Raw genomic sequence first — 16678 nt, 5'->3', positions numbered from 1 at the left:
AAAGTACACACTTAAATGTTTATAAAGGTATATGGCTCATAAATGTGTGACAAGTATTCGCTGAGTTTTGTTTCACAGGGATTAAAGTTCTCCGTCGCTACGACGGATTTCCGTTAATTGCAGCAAGTCTATGACGGATTTCCGTCAATTGCAGGGTTCCAGTCTGTCCTTAAAGTCTTAAATTCACTTTTCATAATTTTAAGGCCGTAATAGGCTTTCATTTCTCAAATAGTGTAATAAATATCTTAATTTTAGTTTGAAAAGGTCTTAAATTAAGGAAGGACGAGGTGTATTCACCCTGCTGAGGGGGATGTGATCAAAGCCTGGAGTGGAGCAAAAGCACGTTCCTCTCTCCACTCTAAGCATTCTGTAATCACTTCGCTCATGGTCCACTCCTGGTTTTCAATTACCGCTCACGGAAAGTGCATGTCAGGCTACAGCTGAGCGCTGAGGTAGAACTGTATTTCAGTGACACACTTCTAATGCAGGTAGGGCTGGGCGATATATATCGATATAAAAAATATATCGATATATTTTTGAAATGCGATATGGAATTAGACCATATCGCATCGATATAGTTAAAATTTGCGCTGTGATCCTTGCTCCCCGCTCCTCCTATTCCACTCTGCGCGCGTGTTTAGAGCATGTTATGTTATGAGAGGCGAATCATGACTAACGTTACTTCAGAAAACCCAGCACAATAGGAACTACCAGGCAGGCAGTGACATAAGTGTACGCTGAAATAAAGTTTTTCACCTCAGAAAAACGGACTTTCTTGTCCTGTCAGGCTTACAGTGTCAGCCGTTATTCTGTTCTCGTAGCGCACACTCAATTGCACGCGCAAATGCGGCGGCGCGCGCTGTATCGCCTCACTGATCAAGTGCAAAATAAACTACGAGCATGCAACGCCGTTACGTTGTAAATTACACGAAATAAAAGTAGTGCAGGTTTGATTCTCATTCTTTTCACCAGGAGCAGTTTCCATGTTTCATTAACAGTTATTGTTAATATTGTTTATACCATGGTCTGGGTGAATACTCGATTCTGATTGGCTGCAGGGTGTCCATTAAAAAGTGATAATGTACACCTGTTTTTTTATATTTTTAAATGACTGTAGTGGCTCATACCAACATTGTATTAACAAAAACTAGTTTGGGACTGCTATTTAATAGCTTTAGCATAGGCCTAATGTTTATTTATTAGTACTAGTCTTTACTATTAGTCATATTCTTACAATTTATGTTAAGTAAAGGGGAAAAGTAACTTACTTGTGTGTGTTAACAAATTTTGTGTAAACGTGTTATAATTTGCCTATATATATATATATATATATATATATATATATATATATATATATATATATATATATATTAGGGTGCATCAAAAAACACAATTCTTGAATTTTGATATGGCTGGGTGCTAAAAATTTTCCAATATATGTAGAAACAACACATGCAAAATATTTGTCCAGTACATGATGATTTAGGGGTGCCACCGCACATCTGTTTTTGTTGGATAAAGTGCTTAACAGTGCTCAATGGTCACAATGGAGATCTGAGGTAAACAATACTACAGCTCAAGAAAACTGAGATGATCTTTCTGTTTGAGGTGATCTTTCTGTGTTGGGTATGTATTATTACATAATAACTATCATATCAGTAATTGTGTCTTTGTATACTTATTTATTATAAGTCATTTAAGTCATATTTATAGGTATTTGGTGCTCATTACATCTAGCTAACGTTAACTAGCAACAGTTTGTTAACCAGTTAGCTATCTATGTTAGCTAAGCTATTAAACTTAACATCAACAGTATTCTAGAGTGGGCACTGTCATATTCAGAGTATACAGTGGGGAGAACAAGTATTTGATACACTGCCGATTTTGCAGGTTTTCCCACTTACAAAGCATGTAGAGGTCTGTAATTTTTATCATAGGTACATTTTAACTGTGAGAGACGGAATCTAAAACAAAAATTCAGAACCTGTATAAAAGACACCCGTCCACACGCTCAATCAAACAGACTCCAACCTCTCCACAATGGCCAAGACCAGAGAGCTGTGTAAGGACATAAGGGATAAAATTGTAGACCTGCACAAGGCTGGATGGGCTACAGGACAATAGGCAAGCAGCTTGGTAGGAAGGCAACAACTGTTGGCGCAATTATTAGAAAATGGAAGAAGTTCAAGATGACGGTCAATCTCCCTCGGTCTGGGGCACCATGCAAGATCTCACCTTTGGGGCATCAATGATCATGAGGAAGGTGAGGGATCAGCCCAGAACTACACGGCATGACCTGGTCAATGACCTGAAGAGAGCTGGGACCACAGTCTCAAAGAAAACCATTAGTAACACACTACGCCGTCATGGATTAAAATCCTGCAGCGCACGCAAGGTCCTCCTGCTCAAGCCAGCGCATGTCCAGGGCCGTCTGAAGTTTGCCAATGACCATCTGGATGATCCAGAAGAGGAATGGGAGAAGGTCATGTGGTCTGATGAGACAAAAATAGAGCTTTTTGCTCTAAACTTTTTGCTCTAAACTTTTGGAGTACAACTCCAAAAACACCATCCCAACCGTGAAGCATGGAGGTGGAAACATCATTTTTTGGGGATGCTTTTCTGCAAAGGGGACAGGACGACTGCACCGTATTGAGGGAGAATGGATGGGGCCATGTATCGCAAGATCTTGGCCAACAACCTCCTTCCCTCAGTAAGAGCATTGAAGATGGGTCGTGGCTGGGTCTTCCAGCATGACAACGACCCGAAACACACAGCCAGGGCAACTAATGAGTAGCTCCGTAAGAAGCATCTTAAGTTCCTGGAGTGGCCTAGCCAGCCTCCAGACCTGAACCCAATAGAAAATCTTCTGAGGGAGCTGAAAGTCCGTATTGCCCAGCGACAGCCCCGAAACCTGAATGATCTGGAGAAAGGTCTGTATGGAGGAGAGGGCCAGAATTCCTGCAGTGTGTGCAAACCTGGTCAAGAACTACAGGAAACGTATGATCTCTGTAATTGCAAACAAAGGTTTCTGTACCAAAGTTCTGCTTTTCTGATGTATCAAATACTTATGTCATGCAATAAAATGCAAATTAATTACTTAAAAATCATACAATGTGATTTTCTGGATTTCTGCTTTAGATTCTGTCACTCACAGTTTGTAGAGTCAACGTTAGAGATCAAAATTACAGACTTCTACATGCTTTGTAAGTGGGAAAACCTGAAAAATCTGCAGTGTATCAAATACTTGTTCTCCCCACTGTAGATGTCTCATGTGTATTGAGAGTAGCATTGTAGTTGTTACAGTAAATTAACAGGGTAAGGCCACATGAACATGTCCAATTGACCTCCATTCATTTTGTCTATAGGACAAATGAATGGACAATCTTGAAAGTTGAATTCTGAGAAATGCCCAAGTTGCCCAAAGGGTTCAAACAAACAACTTTTACTTTGATAACCCTATAGAACATGTTACTGTATAAAAGTTCACTGTACTCAACATTTCCAGGTCAACCTTTTGGCAATTAGACTAAAAATTGCAAATTTTTTGAAATTTCGCCAAAGTTCATGTGTTAGGTGGCACCCCTAAATCTCAATGGAATCCCTCAAAACTTTGCAAAAGTCATTTTTATGTTAATTGGAACAAAATGCAATGCCAGCCAAATTGATATTTTGAAATTAAAATTTCCCATTCAAATTTGATGCACCCTAATATATATATAGGCAAATTATATTAGTATGCTCCCTGCCTGGTTTTCATAGATTAAAATAGCTTTTAAAATACGCCTACTGGCAATTTTAAAGCGGTTAAAACGTCTCCCCTTAAAACGCTATTAGTCTTGACTTGGCCTAAAAAAAAATTTCAGTCAGAAGAATTTTTTTCACTTTAATCCCTGGTTTCAGTTTATAGACGTGCTCAAGAAAAAAAGTTCACAGCGACGGAGAGGCAGAACGCACACCCTGTTTATTTTCTTTATTTTACAAAAGCACAATGTTTTGATTTGATTGTAAGTGGACACATACAAAAGTAGAAATATCACAGATTCTTTTTTTATATTTCTTTTTTCTGTATGACCATAAATGACGGAGTAATTTAAGTTTATAGTGCTACTATGTGAAGAAAATCCAGCAAAACGCGCCCGCGCGTTTGCCGACCTCAGAGGGTTAAAGGATGCTGCTGCAATTTTTACTCTTTACAAGTCTCTTTCCCAAGTTGCTAATCTGTCCAAGATGTTTTGCAGGGTTCTAGTGGACATTGTGAAGTCTAAGAAAGGCCATGCCTTTCCATGTTCTGATAAAAGACCATCAAACCATGTGCAAACTAGCAGACCATTATCATCTAGCACCTTCTCTGGAGTGTCAGCTATCCCACTGTATGCTGCAGCTGACTGACAAAATCTTTCAGTGTACTTACAGTTTCATCCTTCTTCTGTACACAACTAGTGATCTTTGACCAGTCCATGTTTGGTCCAACAATGTTCTTTAACACTCTCAGAACTCCCTCCCTCAATTCATCTTTTCTGTCATGTTGTATATCAGAATTGTTTACAGCACTTTCAAAATCATTGAATTCTGACTCAGTCAAGATCTGTGATATTAGCTGGGTGACTTCAGCTAGAGACATATCATAGAGCATATCATAGGGGTGGCTCCAGCCTGAGAACGGGGAGGACACTGGACAACCGGACAGAGACGGCAGAGCGGACTCTGCCAAGGGAAAGACACGGTCTCACCGCAGGGAGCTGGTCGTGGAGGAATACGCATATGGGATCGCCACAGGGATCACCACATATGGAACCCAGCCTAGCACAAGTTACACGAGCATACGAGCACTAGGCCTGGCGTCAGACGCTCCGCAACGTCTAGCTGATCGCACCGTCACACCAACACTGAAGGCAGAGAGTCTGAAGAGTCTTCAGCGTTAGAGTCTTGTACATCTGAAGTCAAACAGATGCTCGGCTCCGATGTTAAAGACAATGTGTGTGTTCGCCCGTTTCCTGTTTATACCCGCGCTGCGCGGCACGTGACGCGTTTCACACACGCCAACGTTCATTGGCTCGTTCTGTTGACACTCGAACATGATAGAGCTCCCTGAAGTGATCCCAATTATGTCATCACGTCATCGTAACGTCGAATGAGAGCGACTGATAGGGAACTCAGTTATGTAAAAGACATATGTCCTCTAGTGGTGAATTTTGTAAGTGCAATTTAAGATATTGACTTTCCTACAGTAATAATATAAGTTTTAATATAATAAGTTTTGCAGGGACAAGCACTCACATTTCTCCATATTTGATTGTGTTACATGTTTACTTACATCATAATAAATGAATAAAGTCTGTGAAAGGATTGATATTGTGTAGTTTGTGATCCTCCATCAGCAGCTGCAGTTTCTCTCAGCTGTATCAGTGCAGTCACTGTGACGTCTGACTGACAGAGGTTTTTGTATGACTCTTTATCACTGTGTGAACAGCCTAGTGCTGCCTGGATAGTGAAAACTCTGACAGTAATAATCTCCTGTATCTTCAGTCTGGACTCCACTGATGGTCAGAGTAAAATCACTGCCAGATCCACTGCCACTGAATCTAGATGGAGTTCCAGTATAACGGTATGATGTCTGATATATGAGGAGTTTAGGAGCTTCTCCAGGTTTCTGTGAGTACCAGGCTAAGTAATATTGATTACCACTCCACGCAACATCACTGCTGGTTTTACAGTTTATTCTGACTTCTTCTCCTGGTTGAACTGCTGGTATTGATGGACTCTGAGTTACAGTATACTGTCCTCTACACTCTGAAAGAAAACACAAACAAAAATGAAAATGATATATATGATGATATACAGTATATGATACAAATATGATACAAATATACAATTCACATTTTAAGAGAATTAATAATCATTGCAAAAACTGTATTACACAAACCTTGAGCAAACAGTGCAATGGTCCAGATGAAGATGTTGATTGTGTTCATTGCTGTAGTTTAGTCTTGAGTGATGATGAAGACTGTGTTGTGTTCTGCTCTCAGTCATGAAGTGTTAAACTCACAGCACTATAAACACTCTCAGAGCACTGAAGCATGTGCTGACAATGCAAAGTGACTCTCTCTATTTAAATCATTATCCTGAAGACTGTAGATCAGTCACAAACACATTATCAAACAACTTCCTCATGTTGAGAAATGCTAAGCTATTATAAACACATTTCTGTAGAGTCTATAGACATAATCATACATATTATTGATTCAGACATTATTAATATTTACATTGCACTTATTTAACAACTGACGAGGAAACTATTGATTTGAAGACATTAATATTACATATTAATATATTAATTATATTAAGTTGCTGTAAAACGTTGAATTTTCATATAGCTACCAGTCGTGCTTCATTAAAGGTGAACTAACTTTTTTTACCTTAACTGAACAGCTTCGGAGTCATTGGAATGGTTATATTACTTATTTCGGGTTGAATGGTGGTCGTTTCGCAACCCCTGGTGCCCGTGAGCGGAAAATCCGCACTTGCAACTTTGAGCCGGTGGGCCGCCGGCCGCCGCGTCAGGAAGTCTCGCGTGATATCAGGTCTCGCGATGTAAACAATTGCTTTACGGCCAAAAGAAATCTGCTAAAATGCTGCCATTATTGCGCTCCCTCACGATGTCCGAACCCGAATGAAGAAGACGCTTTAAAGAATGTCCCATTTGCTTTGATGTCGTTGATCTACTAGCCTCTGGTATCTGAGAATCACCAACGAGTTTTTACAACAGTGTTGTCAAATATCTATTCCGAAGCTGTGGGGGGAGCTCTAGAGAGAAACCTGCGAGCAAAAAGCGAGAATACAGCGAAGAAATCCCGAAGCTACTGAGTGCTGCTTTAAAGGGTACATAACATATACAGTTTCACCTAATCTCATGTTAATCTTGAGTACCTATAGAGTAGTAGTGCATCCTTCATATCTCCAAAAAGTCTTTAGTTTTATCATATTTATAAAAGAAAAATACAGCTTTCCGATTCTCTCCGGGAAAAGCCGAGCTCCTGGAGGCGTGCCGTAGGCGGAGCTATAGAGTCAACATGTATTCACTTATGTGCTGATTTCCAGCAAAAGACAGAAATCTGAGCCAGTTGTACTTACATGAATGGGGTCTTTTATCACTGGAAACGCTCCACGTTTTAATAGCAAACAATGTGCAAATCCAGCGTCGACCTGGGCCTTGTTAATAAAACATTCTTCACTGAAATGACCAGAACACACAACCGCACTTGATACACTCCGTTGCTGTCCCGAAAAAACAATCTGCATCCACTGTTCCTGTAACGCTGGGTTCTTTGGAAAGCTGAACACGATAAGCTTTCCCTCACATCCAAAAACACACTTTAAAAGAGACATTCTTGAACAAATCCTATGCAGCACTGCCGCTGATTTCCTGTTGAAGCGCATTGATGTGCGCGGTCTCGCTCTCCTCTGGTCGAAGTGTGCGCGGGCAAGCTTTCCCGAGAGAAATGCTCATATAAGGAGTTCCACTCTGGTCTACGTCATTAGATCCACGATCGAAAAAAAACAGCCCGAAACTTGTACCAACCCGGAAGTAAGATTTTCGGCACAGAAATTCTCCGTTATTCATCCAAATTTTTTTTTACAACTTTGGCCATGTTTAGCATGAGAATCCATCTCTTTAACACTGTAAACAACTCTGAATACATGAAACACCATTGTACCCCCCCCCCCCCCTTTAAGCACACATACTTCTCAAGATTTGTTAAACATCATTTTCTTGACAGCATTGCTTTAACTGTGTACAAACATCTGATAAACGTTTGTTTTAAAAAGTGCAGATTGACTCGTAACCAAATGCAACAGAGACGTTTCCTAAATGTGTTTAATATTTGACAGACGCAGTGAAGATGCTCGAAATGAAATATGAGGCATCTGATGAGTGAAGAAAATAAAGAAATAAGTCAAAGTAAATATCAGAATATTTATGAACCATTTACAATTAAGCTTTGTGGAAAAGTATGAAAATATCATTTATTTGTGTGTGTTTAGGATTCATGAAATACAGCTGAAAATAGCTTTGGCAAGACTAAGGATTTGGCATTTATTCCAAATATATAAAACAAAATAATTTCCATGACAGAATGCTATTAAACACAACAAAACATCTGATATGTGATGGAAAAGATACTGTGGTGATGACACTGATTTGCTTCATCAGCAAAATGACATAATTGTTAATGTTCAATGAAAAGGAGATGCATGTCAGTAATTATGTAGTCTTCTACAGAAACATTAGACTTTATTTGATGGTTTGTAACCCCAGTATATCTCCAGAAACTAGAGAAGTAGTGTATTCCAGTAACATGAAGCTCCTGTGAGGACGCTGAACATCTGCTGATGGAGCTGCTCTATTCTGAGAGGAACACAATCACCCTGATGATGCAAATATAATTTTCTCTGTCCGACACTTTATTATTATTTGTAACGACACTGACAGTCTGTCCGGTCAGATGTTCTGAAGTAGCGAATCCTGTTTGTTCTTCTCATGCTGACTGAATATGAACACATGCATGTCCAAATTCAGGAAGCCCTAATTGCCTGGCTTGGTGCCACAATGGCAACAAGTGTCTGCAAGCAGGCCGCTGGTTAATGTTTTACGACGACTTGATGAAATCAACGAACAGGCCCCTGTTGTTATCAAACTATCCTTGTGCTGCACGAGAACAACTCCATACTATGTCTAACGTTTGTTCCCTTTCGTGGTCACTCCGAGTTACGTCGGATGACGACGATTGGGGTTTCGCTTAGAAGCCTATCACCTTCGAGTATATAAAACGAGCCAATGGCAATGAAATGCCATGGGTCTGCGGAATTTGCATAGCGTATCTCCGCCCACCGCAGGGGGTATATAAGGAAGTACGCTGCAAACATGCAGATATGTTTTCGCTTCGGAGCCGAGAACTTCTCCACTCCTGCAAGCCAAAAATTCTGAGTTATTCTTCTCATCCCTTCGAGACGAGCGAACTCTCCGGTGTTGGTGTGACGGCGATTTCAGCGAGTGCTCACTACCCTGCTGATCTGTTCAGTGATCTGACAGATAGTGTGATTTCTCCCTGTTCGCTTCAGCATCCGCAGAGTTTTTCCTCTCACAAAAAGAGCATTGCACGTGGCACGTCTTTTTAAAGATGCCTCGCCCGTGCACTTCTGGTTGCGGTCGCAACATATTTTTCTTTTATGGGCACAATCTCTGCTTAGCGTGTTTGGGCGTTGATCACGCTAAAGCAGCGTTTGTGGATGACTCATGTTCCCACTGCGGGAACATGACCATCTCCATGCTGCGGTCGAGACTCAATGAGCTCACTAGAGCGAGAGTCCCCTCATCCACACCCCGATCTACGGTCTCCCCGGGAGGCTGTACTTCGGCTGGTGGCCAGGGTGACCTGAGGGTAACTGTGTGGGACACACCGCCGACACGTCCACGGTCCACACACCCCTCTTCAGCATTGGTACCCGCGAGTGTCCAAACTGAAACCGCTGGTCCCTCTACGGAGGCCCCGCGTGTTTCGTTTGGCGCTCCAGAGGAGGATACGATGTCGATCGCTGCATCACAAGGTGGGCGTGAATCCTCGAGAAGTGAGGATTCGGCTGTGTTGCCGCCCTTTGGGCGTGCCAGCATTGCCCGAGTCTGATCCCGAGCTGACCGCCATGCTTTCCCGGGCAGCCGCGGCCATTGGGCTCGAGTGGTCCCCGCCGCCCGATCCAGTGTGCTCGCGGCTGGATGATTGGTTTTTGGGAGCGGCCGCTGACACTCGTCGCCGCCCAACCCCAATTCCATTCTTCCCGGAAGTGCATGAGGAAGTCACGCGGTCCTGGAAGGCTCCCATGTCTTCCCGTGATCGTTCGTCGGCTTTCTCCGCCTTTCCTCCCCTCGATAGAGCTGATGCTTGTGGGTACACTGGGATTCCCACGGTTGAACGTTCTGTCGCGATGCAGCTGTGTCCGGCAAGCGCTTCATCACGTGGTGATCCTAAGCACCCGTCCAAAGCCTGTAGATTCTCGTCTACCATGGTGGCGAAATCTTACAGAGCGGCGGGACAGGCAGCTGCCTCTTTGCATGCCATGGCCGTCTTACAGGTCTACCAGGCCAAGATGCTCCGTGACATGCACGAGGGTAGGACAAACCCAGGGCTCTTCGATGAGCTGCGCGCCGCCACCGACCTCGCTCTCCGGGCGACGAAGGTGACCGCGCGCTCCCTGGGTCTGGTGATGTCCACAGCTGTGGTCCAGGAGAGACATATCTGGCTGAACCTGGCTGATATGCGTGAGCCAGAGCGGACTCGTCTGCTCGACGCTCCCATATCCCAGGCCGGCCTTTTCGGTGGTGCAGTCGAGGACTTTGCCCAACAGTTCTCGACTGCTCAGAAGCAGACTGAGGCGATTAAGCACATTCTGCCCCGACGCTCCGCTGCTCAGCCGTCGGTTCAGAATCCTCAGCCTGCTCCCCGCCGAAGGCGCCCTCCCGCGGCTCCCGGCCCTCCCGCACGGCCCCAGCAGCAGCCTTCATCTGGGCCGCGTCGTGGAGGAAGCCGTAGGAAGGCGCTACAGCCCTCTCCAGCCCCGCAGCCCGCTAAACGCCAGGCTAAGCGGCGCTCCTGAGACGGGCAGCTCAGGATTGGCTCTCTTTTCTGTTCAGGAGCTGGTAGCAGGGCCACTCCTTCCCCCGGTGGAGGGCCGGGGGAGAATCTTTTGTTCTCCACTCCCCGCTGCTCGTCCAAGGACGAGCAGTACCCTAATGTGGTTAACCTGTTAACCTTTGCCAGTGCGCCGGCGCACTGAAGCGTTTTTTTTCCCCACTAGTTTAATGTTTATGAATGGATTTAACGTGAAAGAACATCATTAATCTTGGCAAACTATATATCATTTTAAAGGTCTAAGCCTCAAGCATCGATGATAGAGCTCTGTTTTACGATGAAAAGCTTATAACGAATGTATTTCTTGCATTTATGTAAGCAGTACAGATCAAAACACACGTAATCAAAAACGGAGTACATACCATTAGTGTCGTAATAACGAGCCACACACGCATCCACTGCTAAAAGTTCCAGATTGAATGGAAAGGTGAGGGTCCACTGAATAATATCCCATAGAGCATTTTTAGTCCAAAGAAACAATAACGTTGTAATATCGATGTTTATTCCTTTGTTTACATCGAGTTTCTTCAGGGTGAAGTATCATACTTGTCGGTTATGCAATAAAATTATGCATAAAAAACAGACTCCCGGTAGCCAAACGTTATATGGGTGTGTTGCTTAGAGTGTAATGAACAAATTAAGACCGCACACACACACACAAATACAAAGATAGGCAATATATAGGTCAAAATATCCAAACACTGCGGTCAGTTTTTTTGACGTCATGATATGCTGATCCTATTATTTTGTCTTTACAACGAAAGCCAATGAAAGAATTGAAATTATATGACTAATAGAAAATGTAGCCAATCAGTGCATGATTCCAACGATACCCGGGAAGTTTAAATTCCTCGCGAACAAGATGTTTATTTATTTATTTGAATCAGTCACTCTCCATTCCGCTTGAGGAGCTAACCTGCGACGTAGGCTGTGACCACACCCCCGTCATTTGACAGCTAACTAGCCATAGCAAAAAGACGGTTCCCCAGTCAACATCTGTTTTCGCGTCTTTCTTACTGGACGGATTATCTCATCAAATGGATCGTCAGAAGAAGTTTTTTCTGCTGAAGATGTTTTATTTGAGATCACTCGAAGCAGCGATGACGAAATTGAAGAGAGTGAAGACAGCGACGACGAGGGTGATATGCTTGAGGACGGAAAAGATGATCCAATTTTATATCGGTGAGTTGCTATATACATTATGTAACATGCACACATTATACATGTGTGTGTGTGTGTGTGTGTGTGTGTGTGTGTATGTATGTGTGTGAGAAGAGAGAGAGAGTGAGTGTGTGTTTGTTTTCCCATTTGTTTTATAAGGTAAATGCATTGTGGTCTGAAAAGATAATGCTACTTTATATGTATTTATTTATCTATTTATATTTGTATATATTGGATAATTGTACAGGTGTTTAGTTGTTTCTGTCATTTTTCCTAGCACACACACACTAGGCTATATATCTATATAACGTTAGTGTATGTGTGCTAGGAAAAAAAAACAGAAACAACTAAACACCTGTACAATTGTCCTATACAGTATAAATATAAATAGACTTGACATTTTTTCTGTAATTTTTCCTAGCACACACACACACACACTATATAGTGTGTTTGTGCTAGGAAAAATTATATATAGTGTGTGTTTGTGCTAGGAAAAATTACAGAAATAACTAAACACCTATACAATTGTCCAATATATACAAATAGAAATAAAGTAGCATCATCTTTTCAGACCACAATGCATTTACCTTGTAAAACAAATGGCCTGTCTGATGGCCGGCCATTAGTGTGATTGTTGGTTCTATGTCTGACCATCCATATGAATGCTGTCTGTATCAAGGGCGTAGGTTTGATTTTGAAATTGGTGGGGACGGGGACATCCCCTGAAGCTGAGCTGCATCTGTCATTAAAGGGATAGTTCACCCAAAAATGAACATTCTGTCATCATTTACTCTCCCTCAAGTTGTTTTAAACCTGTATGAATTTCTTTCTTCTTCTGAACACAAAAGAAGATATTTTGAAGAATGTCGGTGACCAGACAGTTGATGGACCCCATTGACTTCCATAGTAGAAAAAAACCCCTCAATACTGGTTACCGACATTCTTCAAAATATCTTCTTTTGTGTTCAGCAGAAGAAAGAAATGCATACAGGTTTGAAACAACTTGGGGGAGAGTAAATGATGACAGAATTTTCATTTAAAAGTGAACTTACAGCAATTAACTGTTGGCATATTTGTTTCACATCAATAATGTCCAGTTTGTCCTGTTGGACATGACACACAGCAATACTGTTAAGTGTCACTTGTGCCATTGTTCTGAGCCATGTTTTCAGTGTCCTAAGAGCACTGACACTTCTTTCAGCTTCAGCTGATGAGACTGGGATGACAAGGGTTTCAACTTCATCAAACAGTCCTCTCATTTCAACAAGACCAAGCAATTTTATGTTTTATGGGGACTTTTTACAGACATAATGATTTTATACTGTACAAACGGTATATTATTATCCCCCTCTAACCCTGCCTATCACAGAAAACTTTCTGCATTTTTACATTTTCAGCTGTTTTTTTCCAAAAATAAATAAATCCCCACAAGGACAAGTATTTCGGATATTGCCATCTTTGTGGTGACATTTTGTCCCTATAATGTAGTGTTACACACACACACACACACACTTAAGCATACACAATCTCTCTCTCTCTCTCTCTCTCTCTCTCTCTCTAACGATTGTCAAACTAACGATTGTTCGCCACTTATCCCGCGAATCCGCGATTGTAATACAGTAGTAAAAACTGATTTGTCCCGCATTTTTGTGCACAGAACTGTTGATTTCTCCCTAGCTTACCGCATCTAGGTTTCCTTCGGATGAACATTGCCGCTTTACACAAGAGCCACTCACAAGTTAGATAGAAAAAACAAAGCCAATCAGTTTAGCGATGTGTGTTAAGCAGGCGGGACTCAGATATATTAACCGTTTGTGTACCAGGAATTGCGCATTTTTCTCAGAACGCTCTTGTAATAGATTTGAATCTAAATAAGATGTTTCCTGATTAAATAAAATAAGGCTAATACATAAAAACCACAAGACACAACCGGACAACAGTGGTTATATTTATATTTTAAGTTTTGATCGAAATTATTGATAGGGACATATCAGTGTCACTGTATATTGGTAGGGACACGTCCCTAGCGTCCCTACTAAATTCTACGCCCCTGGTCTGTATCACTGGCCATCACCAGCCATTGATTGTTGAATGGGCGACTATCAGTATGAATGCAGTCTAAACGACTGCCCATCAGTTTGATTGTTGATTGAATGGACAAGTTTTAGTATGAATGCTGTCTAAATGACTGCCCATCAATTTGATTGTATGGACGACCTTTAGTATGAATGCTGTCTAAACGGCTGCCCATCAGTTTGATTGTTGATTGAATGGCCAGCCATATAAAAACTATACAGAATTATTTACTTGACATGCGGTGCTAATTATCTTTCCATTCTTTCCCATGCAACAGCCATCAAGTTGAATCTTCAGATGAAGAGTGGCATCCAAGCACCAGCCAACCAGCAGAAAAGAGATGCAAGCTCTCAGATTCTTCAAGATCTGCACTTGCTGTTTTAGACCTGAATCGACCAGTAAAAGGGAGAGGCAAAAAGAGCAGCAGAAAAACCAAGTCCTTACCCACTGTGTCCCCAAGCACCCCTAAAGAAAAGTGGAACCATTGTCAATGCCTTTATACTCCAACGTCAAATGGCCTGTATGAAGAACCAGAAGCCACTGACACAGAAACAATTCAGAGAACTTCTTGTTGAGGAACTTACTGTGTTGGTGCGTGCTGATGTTCCTTCATCTCCTCCATCCCACAAAGATGAGACTCGCCGTTTACCAGGGAACTTTGCTTCAGACAGCACCAAAGGAAGGCGTGAGTGCAGGATTTGTTCCAAAAAAACTCCTGTTTTTTGCAAGACTTGTTCAACACCATTGTGCTTTCAGCCAAAGCGTGACTGCTTCGCTGTTTGGCATGACCAGCACTGACTAAACAGGACTTAGCATTTTGCCGGAGACAACAGCATTGTTGATTTTTTTTCTTTGCCTTTTCTGTTGCAAAGAAATTCAGTTATTTTTTATATATTTATTTTTTTAAATATTTCATAATATTTTACTTATATTTTTATTGTTCTGTTGTGCAAATAAATCACTTGTATAAAGTCTTATGGTTGTGTGGATTATTTTATAATTAAAAAAGCATGGAGCAGTGTATATGATGACTAAAATAGCTTGCAGTACCCTTCATAACATTTGGTCATTAGGTTGCTTTTTGAGGTATCCAAGGAGGCTTCTTGGTACCTGGACATAGTCTTGGAAAAAATATTGCAGAAATCTCATTTTTCATAATATCTTCCTCAAATGTGAAATATAAACTGATGAGACTTGTGGCTTTCAATCAAATACCTAACTGGATTCCTCCAGGTTTGTTTTCATTTATTTTTTCATAATATAATAAAATGTTACTTGCAGTAAAAATTATTTTCAAGACACTTTAAATTCTATAAATTTTTGTCTGTGTAAGTTTTTTCAACTTTTACATTTGGGTAATAAACTCTAAAGTGTCTTCTTTTAAAATATGTCTAAATTGTGCATGTAGAGCAAATTGTTCAACAACTACAATTATTTTAGTTTGGGGATGTCATTTCTGGGGATGTGCCTCAGGCAGGGGGAGGGAGAAAGGGAACTGACATAGTCTTGGAAAAAAGCTTGCAGGAACCCCATTTTTCATTATATCTTCCTCAAATTTGAAATATAAACTGATGAGACTTGTGGCTTTCAATCCATTACCTAATTGGATTCCTCCAGGTCTATTTTTATATATTTGTACATGAAATAATAAAACATTATTTGTAGTTCACATTATTTATGAGGCACTTCAACTTTTATAACTTTTTATTTGTTTGAGCATTGTCAACTCTGATTGATTGTTAGTAGAGTGCCAAGTGTCTTCTTTCCAAAGAGACCTTAATTGTGCCTGTGGTACACTGTTCTCGGGAGCTATATTTATTTTAATTCAGGTATGTCATTTTCAGCTGTGAGTCCCTGAGTGGGGGGTGCAGGTTAACAGGTTAATAAAGGGCGACCTGTGGTCGATGGGATTCCAGGGGCAGTTCATCGGACTCAGATACCAAGACAAGTGGCTTTGTAAAATGTAGGTGTACCATATTAATACTTATGATTTATTGATGGTTTCACTGTTTTTGTCAGTGTTTTAATAAAGAAAATCATCAACACTGTCACCATTTTAAAAAGGCATTTTGAATGCATTTTACAGTCATTGATTCACTTGTGCAGTATGCATGCTGCTTTGACTGCATATGCTGTATATGTGTAATCTTATTACTAGTACTCTTAGATGTTCCTAATGTCCTTCTTTATCAGTTGTATTTGTTTAAGAATATACATTGAGTATTGAATATACATGATTATCTTATTGGTTTAATTATCTTGCAGTTGCTGATGGCCACATTGTATTATTGGATCCTCCTGCAACACCACACTCTGTCACAGTTGTAAGTGATTATTGTCTTTAGGTTTCTGTTTGCTAGACCAAGCATCCTTCCTTATTTTCACTGTAGGCTGAAGATGAAGAGACCACTTCTGCTGTGACAGAAACAGAAAATGTGGGGAGGCCCATAGAGGTATGATGCACAGAATGCATTCCCCCTTTTTTACATAAGAGAATAAATAAATTGTCATTGTCATTTTACAGAATATGGCAGGAGATTTTAATACAGATGAGGGTCCATCTATTTCCACACAGAATCTTAGCAGTGTAAGAAATGTTCTGCAGTTCTCCTTCCTCATTTAAATATTTGGTCTGTGTTTGTATTACAGACTTTATCAGTCATGTTTAATTATTCTGTCTTTCTAGTTGCCAAAGAGCTGTATAAGGTCCACCTTCAAAAGCAAATCAGAAAAAGTGACATGGAGATGGACCTTAT

This window comes from Squalius cephalus, assembly GCF_949319135.1.
Source record: "Squalius cephalus genome assembly, chromosome: 23".
NCBI lineage: Eukaryota > Metazoa > Chordata > Actinopteri > Cypriniformes > Leuciscidae > Squalius > Squalius cephalus.
This window is presented reverse-complemented; position numbering follows the sequence as displayed.